At 43.9% G+C, this 6,000-nt stretch overlaps 1 protein-coding gene across 1 annotated transcript in view; it reads right to left on the reverse strand.

Moving 5' to 3' along the window:
• Positions 1–2,014, reverse strand: part of ELK3 (ETS transcription factor ELK3) — a 58,888-nt gene extending 56,874 nt beyond the window's left edge. The window contains exon 1 of the mRNA XM_048502343.1: positions 1,586–2,014. The gene's annotated coding sequence lies outside the window, so the exon portion shown is untranslated. The remainder of the gene's footprint in view (positions 1–1,585) is intronic.
• Between the last annotated feature and the right edge of the window lie 3,986 nt (positions 2,015–6,000).

Raw genomic sequence — 6,000 nt, forward strand, 5'->3', positions numbered from 1 at the left:
AGTTTGTCTTGCTAGCAACATTTAGTGGTAGAAGAGCTGAGAGGGCTTCACAAAACCCTCCTGTGTTGGGCAACGGAAACTCCTAATGAGATTAGTTGGTGTGTGCAGACATTACTTAGCCATGACTAAATGGGCTCTCTTCCTGAAGCCAATGGAAAATTCAAGGAACTTTTTCCTTCTGCTGCATCAGAGTCCCTTTAACCTTCAGCAAAGTCAGATCCAAAAACAACTCTCCAGTTTTGTTTTGTTTTTTCTTCTGCTGCTCCGCTCTCTTTCTGAGCTCATGGTGCAAAATATAAAAATGGTCTGTGGAAGAGGAGGGGGAAGTGGTGAAGGTAAAGGGTGAGAGTGAGGGGAAACTCTGCCCCCACCCCGAAGACTACAAAGGAAACTGTAAAAGAGCAAATATATAAACCTGAGAAACAGAAAACCACAGAGTTTCTTTGTGAGCTGCAGTGACTCATTTTCAAGATGTTGTCTGCTGCCAGTTTCAAACCGGAAGCGCATGGCAATTAGTCTTGCTGTTTCCAGACAAGCCAGAAACTCTCCCAACGCTGCCCCCCCCCCCTCCACAGCCCCTTTGACCGTTTCTCCCTCTTCGTCTAGCCCCTAACAATCTGCAGGACTCCCCAACAAACTATTCGCGTTCCTTCACACTTCAATCCGGTGTCTTCGTCCTCTCCCCAACCCCGCCTTGCAGATATCCACATTCATTGTTGTAATAAAAAAGACCCGTCTGGCTGTCGCGGGGGGGGGGGGGGAGGAGCACTCCCCCGGGGTCGGGGCACACAAGGAGGTGAGCGTATCGAGGCAACAAAAACGGAATAGTTCATGGCGACGTTGCTCATTCTGGCCGAATTGTTCTCTTCTCATCCAGCCGCCCCCCAAGCTTGTCAGGGGCTGCCCCATTTCACAAAAGCAATGGCCCCAGGCCCAGTGTGCTTCCCCAGTATAAGACGATCTTCCTTGTCTCTCCATTCGAGGCTCCGACCCCGCCTATCCCCCAAGTAAGAATACCCCAGATTCCCTTTCCGGGACACCCCATGCTCGCATTTTTGTTGCCACATTACTGCTCCCCCACCGCCGGGGGACTCCCATCTTGACTTCCCCTTTTGATCAAAGGCAGGTGGAGACTCCTCTATGCTTCCATCCCTCTTCCTCCATTGTAGCTGGGGGCTGCTTCCAGGGTCCCCCCTGCGCCCCTTCTCATCCAACGTCTCGCCAAGCCACCTACCCCTCCCGGTGCTCCGAGAGAGTCAGTGAGTGGCCCTCCTCCTCCTCCTCTTTTGCTCCCTCACTCATCCCTCCCCGCCCCCGCTGCCAGATGGCACTTCAGTCCCGCAGCAAGGAGCTCCGACGGGGTTCCTGCTGCCACTCAGTCCCTGCACACGACCCCCCCCCCCTCTCCTGACGCGGCAGATAGCCCTCGTTGGCATCCCTTTCGTCCGGCATCGAGAAAGCGAACGGCAGAGTCCTTTTGAGTGGACAGCAGCCAGCACCGGGCACTTTCCCCGCTCTCACCTGTCTCCCCCTCCCCCTTGTTTTGCCTCCAGATCCAACTCTGTGCAACTTTGGAGCTACGTACCCAGAGTCTGGTGGGCTTTTCCAACCTCTCCGTGCAGGTTCAAAGAGGACTGCGTAAAATCCCCCGGTTTTCCATCCTGACAGTCCTCTAAAGCGCTCTGTTGCTCTTGTAACGAGATCCTGGTTTTTCTCCCCCCTGGTTTCTTTCTCTCTTTTTTCCCTTGGTTGGTGTGTGTGTGTGTGCGCGCGCGAAAGAGAGAGAGAGCGAGCAGGAAGTTGGAGCAGTCAGACAGCGAGCCGGCTCACTTCCTTTCCTGCATTATTCCCCAGGCGGTTTGCAGTCTGTGTAAACAGGCTTTTCCTCCCTTCTCCCCTCTCTCTGGCCACTGGTGTGTAGCATTGCTGTAACATAAGACACGCACACATAGTAAAATGGTAACGGTAACTTCGCTCGCGCGCACACAGCACGGAACTCCAGCAGCTCCTTCTGACCTCCACCTCTTCCTGTTCTGCACCCCCGGGGAGGAGCTTCAAATAAGCGCAACAAACTTGGCTCAGACTCAACTACTTAAAAGAATAAGGTGGCTCTGCAACCCCCCCTTCCCCCCCACCGCCCCAAGTAGGAAAAATTTCACAGTTCTGATTGACTTGAACAACAGCTAAAAAAAAGCTGTGTAGGTCCGCCCATACACCTAACATGCTTGTTAGATCTGTTTAAAATAATTCTTTAATAATAGTTTAAAACCACAAAAAGGCACATACGGGTAGATACATGTATCATATTGTGTTAGAATCAATATTTTACTAGCCTAATTTAAAAATGTATGTTTCCATATGCTATTCAATTGAAAAACTACTGAGACTGAGGTCTGGATGATGTTTTGGTCCAGTAAGCAGACCCCCAGAGCTCTTTGCCCCTTAATTCCGCCTTGGAAACTGTGGTCTTTGAAAGAGTCCCACTGACATTCTTACAGACTTCAATCGGGATTCAAAGGTATTCTGTTAAATTCGATGGTAGGGGAATTCAAAGCTAAAACCCCAAGGAAATAAAAAGTTGAGCCATTTCTGAACCCTGTACCCCACCACAGAGACTTAATGCCACAATGCTGCAGATGGGCTGATGAAATCACAGTGACTCAATGAGACTGGCAAAATGCAAAGGACTATGCACATAATTCTGTACTCTGATGTTTGGTAATAAAGTAAATATAAAGAATTAATAGACCAAATCCAGCCCTGACAGTTACTGCCTGCCTTCCCATCAGTCACATAGAGGTATGAACAGTGATGGGAACTGCTTCTGCAGAAGCAGGATTTCCTCAACAGGACCTTGAAGAAAAAAATTACTGACCATGAAACAAGGGTTTTGAAAAAGGAAGACACCCCATTCATATGTTGGAAATGACTGAATCAAGCATTTTGACTGAATCAAGGTTTTTTTCCTTATTGTTTTCCCACTCAGAAATCAATTACATATATTTTTACTCAACCAAGTAAGCACAGAATCCTCAGTTTGGTAAGTATTCCACTGTATTTAATCTTAAGTATTGCACTCTAGCATCACATGAAATATCATGTAACATACTGCATATGTCTCTTGGCTCATGCACAGTGTTGCCAATGTCAGATGTAGGGTCCACCTTCATTTGGTATGATGGGACATGGCTTCTGAATCAGACAGTTTGGGTTCTAGAAGGCATCTTTTTACAAAAGAAATTAAGCACTGACAGGGATACCGCAAGAAAAGTGACTCAGTGCTCACTCCATTCCTGCATCATTTTGTAAATGTTCTTTTTTTTAGAAAGCCTTCCTTTCCTCCCTTTTTAAAATCAGTAGTTCAGCTATCACTCTGTTACTTCAGAGACTGCATGCTCATCCAGCAATTAATTTTTTAAAGTTAAAAACCAGCAAAGGCACTTTGTCCCACCATTGACCCACCATTTCAGCAGTCTTTCCTGGAATCCATTATTTTTGCCGATTTTGTTGTTCAATCTCCGCCTGGCTGCGCAAAGCATGCCTGAGTTCTGGTGGCTGCACATGATTTATTATTTTTTTAAAAACCTTATTATCAAAAAAACCTGCAACCAAACAGCAAAACAGTGGCCTCTGCAGCAAGACTATTTTTCATATACTGTGCTGGGACAGGATATCCTGTAAGTAGTGCTAGATCAGGGACAGAACAACTGAACATTCAGCGGGAAGTCACTTTGTGGTCTTTGTTTTCTAATTGCCACTCTATACTCCCTCAATGCACTCATACATGTACATAGTTACAGCTGCACATTCAGCTTCTCCAACATCTCCATCTTCCTGAGGTTTATGTTTTACCATTGTCTCAAGATGAACGTGACAAAGATGGAATTCCTCATCTTCCCATCCTAATAATTACTGGTCTTGTACTTACCTATCACTGTCTGGCAGATATGATTTATGTCTGAACAGAACATGAATTTCAGTGGATTTGCATACTGTGGATTCACAAAGTTCTTTAAATATCAAAGATTACAGAATCTCTCCAGAAAATGCCATAATTTCAATTATCTGTATATTGATCTTTAGCAGGAGGATTGATTGATATGTTAGGCTCTGTTTAAGTTAACAAACATCTTTAATTAGATAGATTTTCTAACAACTAATAAATAGAGAAGCCAATTTACATGTTACATATTAGATCTGTGATTCAACTTGCTTTCTTTTTTAAAGAGCAGCCATCAGGGTAGGGACAGAGTTGTGCAAACCTTTCTCCCTGTTGCCTTTTCCTGAATGAATTTTTTGCACCAGAAGGGAAAGAAATACAAGAAAGAGGAGTGGCAAATGGTTTCCAAAGAGTTAAACAGTTAAATCCAACAAAATCTTAACAAGAATATGCCATCAAATATGGAAAATAAAATAATGGCCCACAGACTGAAAATGGTCTGTTTACATTTAAATTTCTAAAAAGGAGATGTTAAAGACTGCAAAGATTATCAGACTATTGCATTAATTTCTCATGTGAATAAAACATTGCTTAAAATCTTACAACAAAGGCTGTTACCATATATGGAATGATAAAGGTCAGATGTTCCAGATGGATTTAGAAAAGGAAGAGGTAGTAGAGATTATATTGCAGAGTTACATTGGTTACTGTTACAGAGTTACATTGCTTTGTACCAGCAATTTTGCTAATCTGAACAAAATGCCACCTTGCAACTAAGTAATATTGACTGATGCCCATACCCAAGTATTTTCTGGTAGAATGGCACAGCTAAAAAGGTCCGGACCCTCCTATCATTCTGCAGATGGTGCCAAAAAAAGTTAAGAATATAAGAAAAGTCCTGCTAGATCAGGTCCATGGTCCATCTAGTACAGAAATAGGCTTGCTATCTGCCTGCCCATGCCAGGCAAACTCCCACAGTCAGTCCCAATTAAGGAGCAACCTTTTTATGCCTGTGGGTATCTCTGAAATTTTGAGAGGGGGTAGTGAGTGCCACCCCACAATTGGCACTGGAGGCATAGCCAAACCCAAATGGAATGCCTTCTTCCTTGCACCTCCTGAGAAGAAAGCCTAAAGTGGGGAAGGAACCACACACTAAGAAAAGCTTGTGTGCTTACTAGTCCTCCTGCTTCTCCAGTGGAAAATCTTTTCTTTACAATGAGGGCAGTCAATAACAACCTCTTCTTCTACTTTCTGACAAGTTTGGTAAGTGCCAAGGGAATTACTGATGACACCATGTTGGGGAATCCTGATGGCACCACAGGCACCATGTATTGGGAACCCTGTCATAGAGACGAGCATCAGTCCAAAGTGATTCACATCTTTCACAAACTCACCTTCTCCAGGTGCTTCCCTCAAAAACACTCAGCATTTGTTGTGACAGTACTAACAAATCTCATCCACTTATGTCATCCAGATGCCAAGCAGTTGCCCTAGAGGCCCAACAATCAGGGCATAGAGGCCAAGTTCTTCCTAACCTTATGTTGCCTCTCATTACTTCTTGGGGAGGGGCATTCCTATAGAGGAAGTGCAGTGGTAAATTATATATGTGGAAATCAAAGTAGATACATTTCATTGTTCAGTTTTACTGCATTGTTCTCTAAATTCATAATCCAGTTTTATTGCATGTAACATATTGTTAATGGCATGCAATATAGCGCATTGTTCTCTAGGCTTGGAATTCCACTTAGTGTTATATTGTTTTTAGTGAGCTCTTATCTAATTTTATAATTATGTTTTATTGCATTGTTGGTTGTATGTATTACACTGTTCTTACTGCATTAATTTTACTTGTGTGAGAATTGGATGGTGAATTTAGTTTAACTTGGTGACTCACAAATTGTGTTTATAGTTCCAAGACCTTATTTTTCTGCTGTCACCTTAATTCTGAATGTTGTTAACTATTAAGAAAGTTAAGATGCATCTTTCTTTTATGTCTAGCCAAAGCTAACTTCTCTAACCCCTCACCACCCATTCTCCCATAGTAATGCTGGCTGACCAAA

This window comes from Sphaerodactylus townsendi, linkage group LG06 (genome assembly GCF_021028975.2).
Source record: "Sphaerodactylus townsendi isolate TG3544 linkage group LG06, MPM_Stown_v2.3, whole genome shotgun sequence".
In the NCBI taxonomy this organism is placed as follows: Eukaryota; Metazoa; Chordata; class Lepidosauria; order Squamata; family Sphaerodactylidae; genus Sphaerodactylus; species Sphaerodactylus townsendi.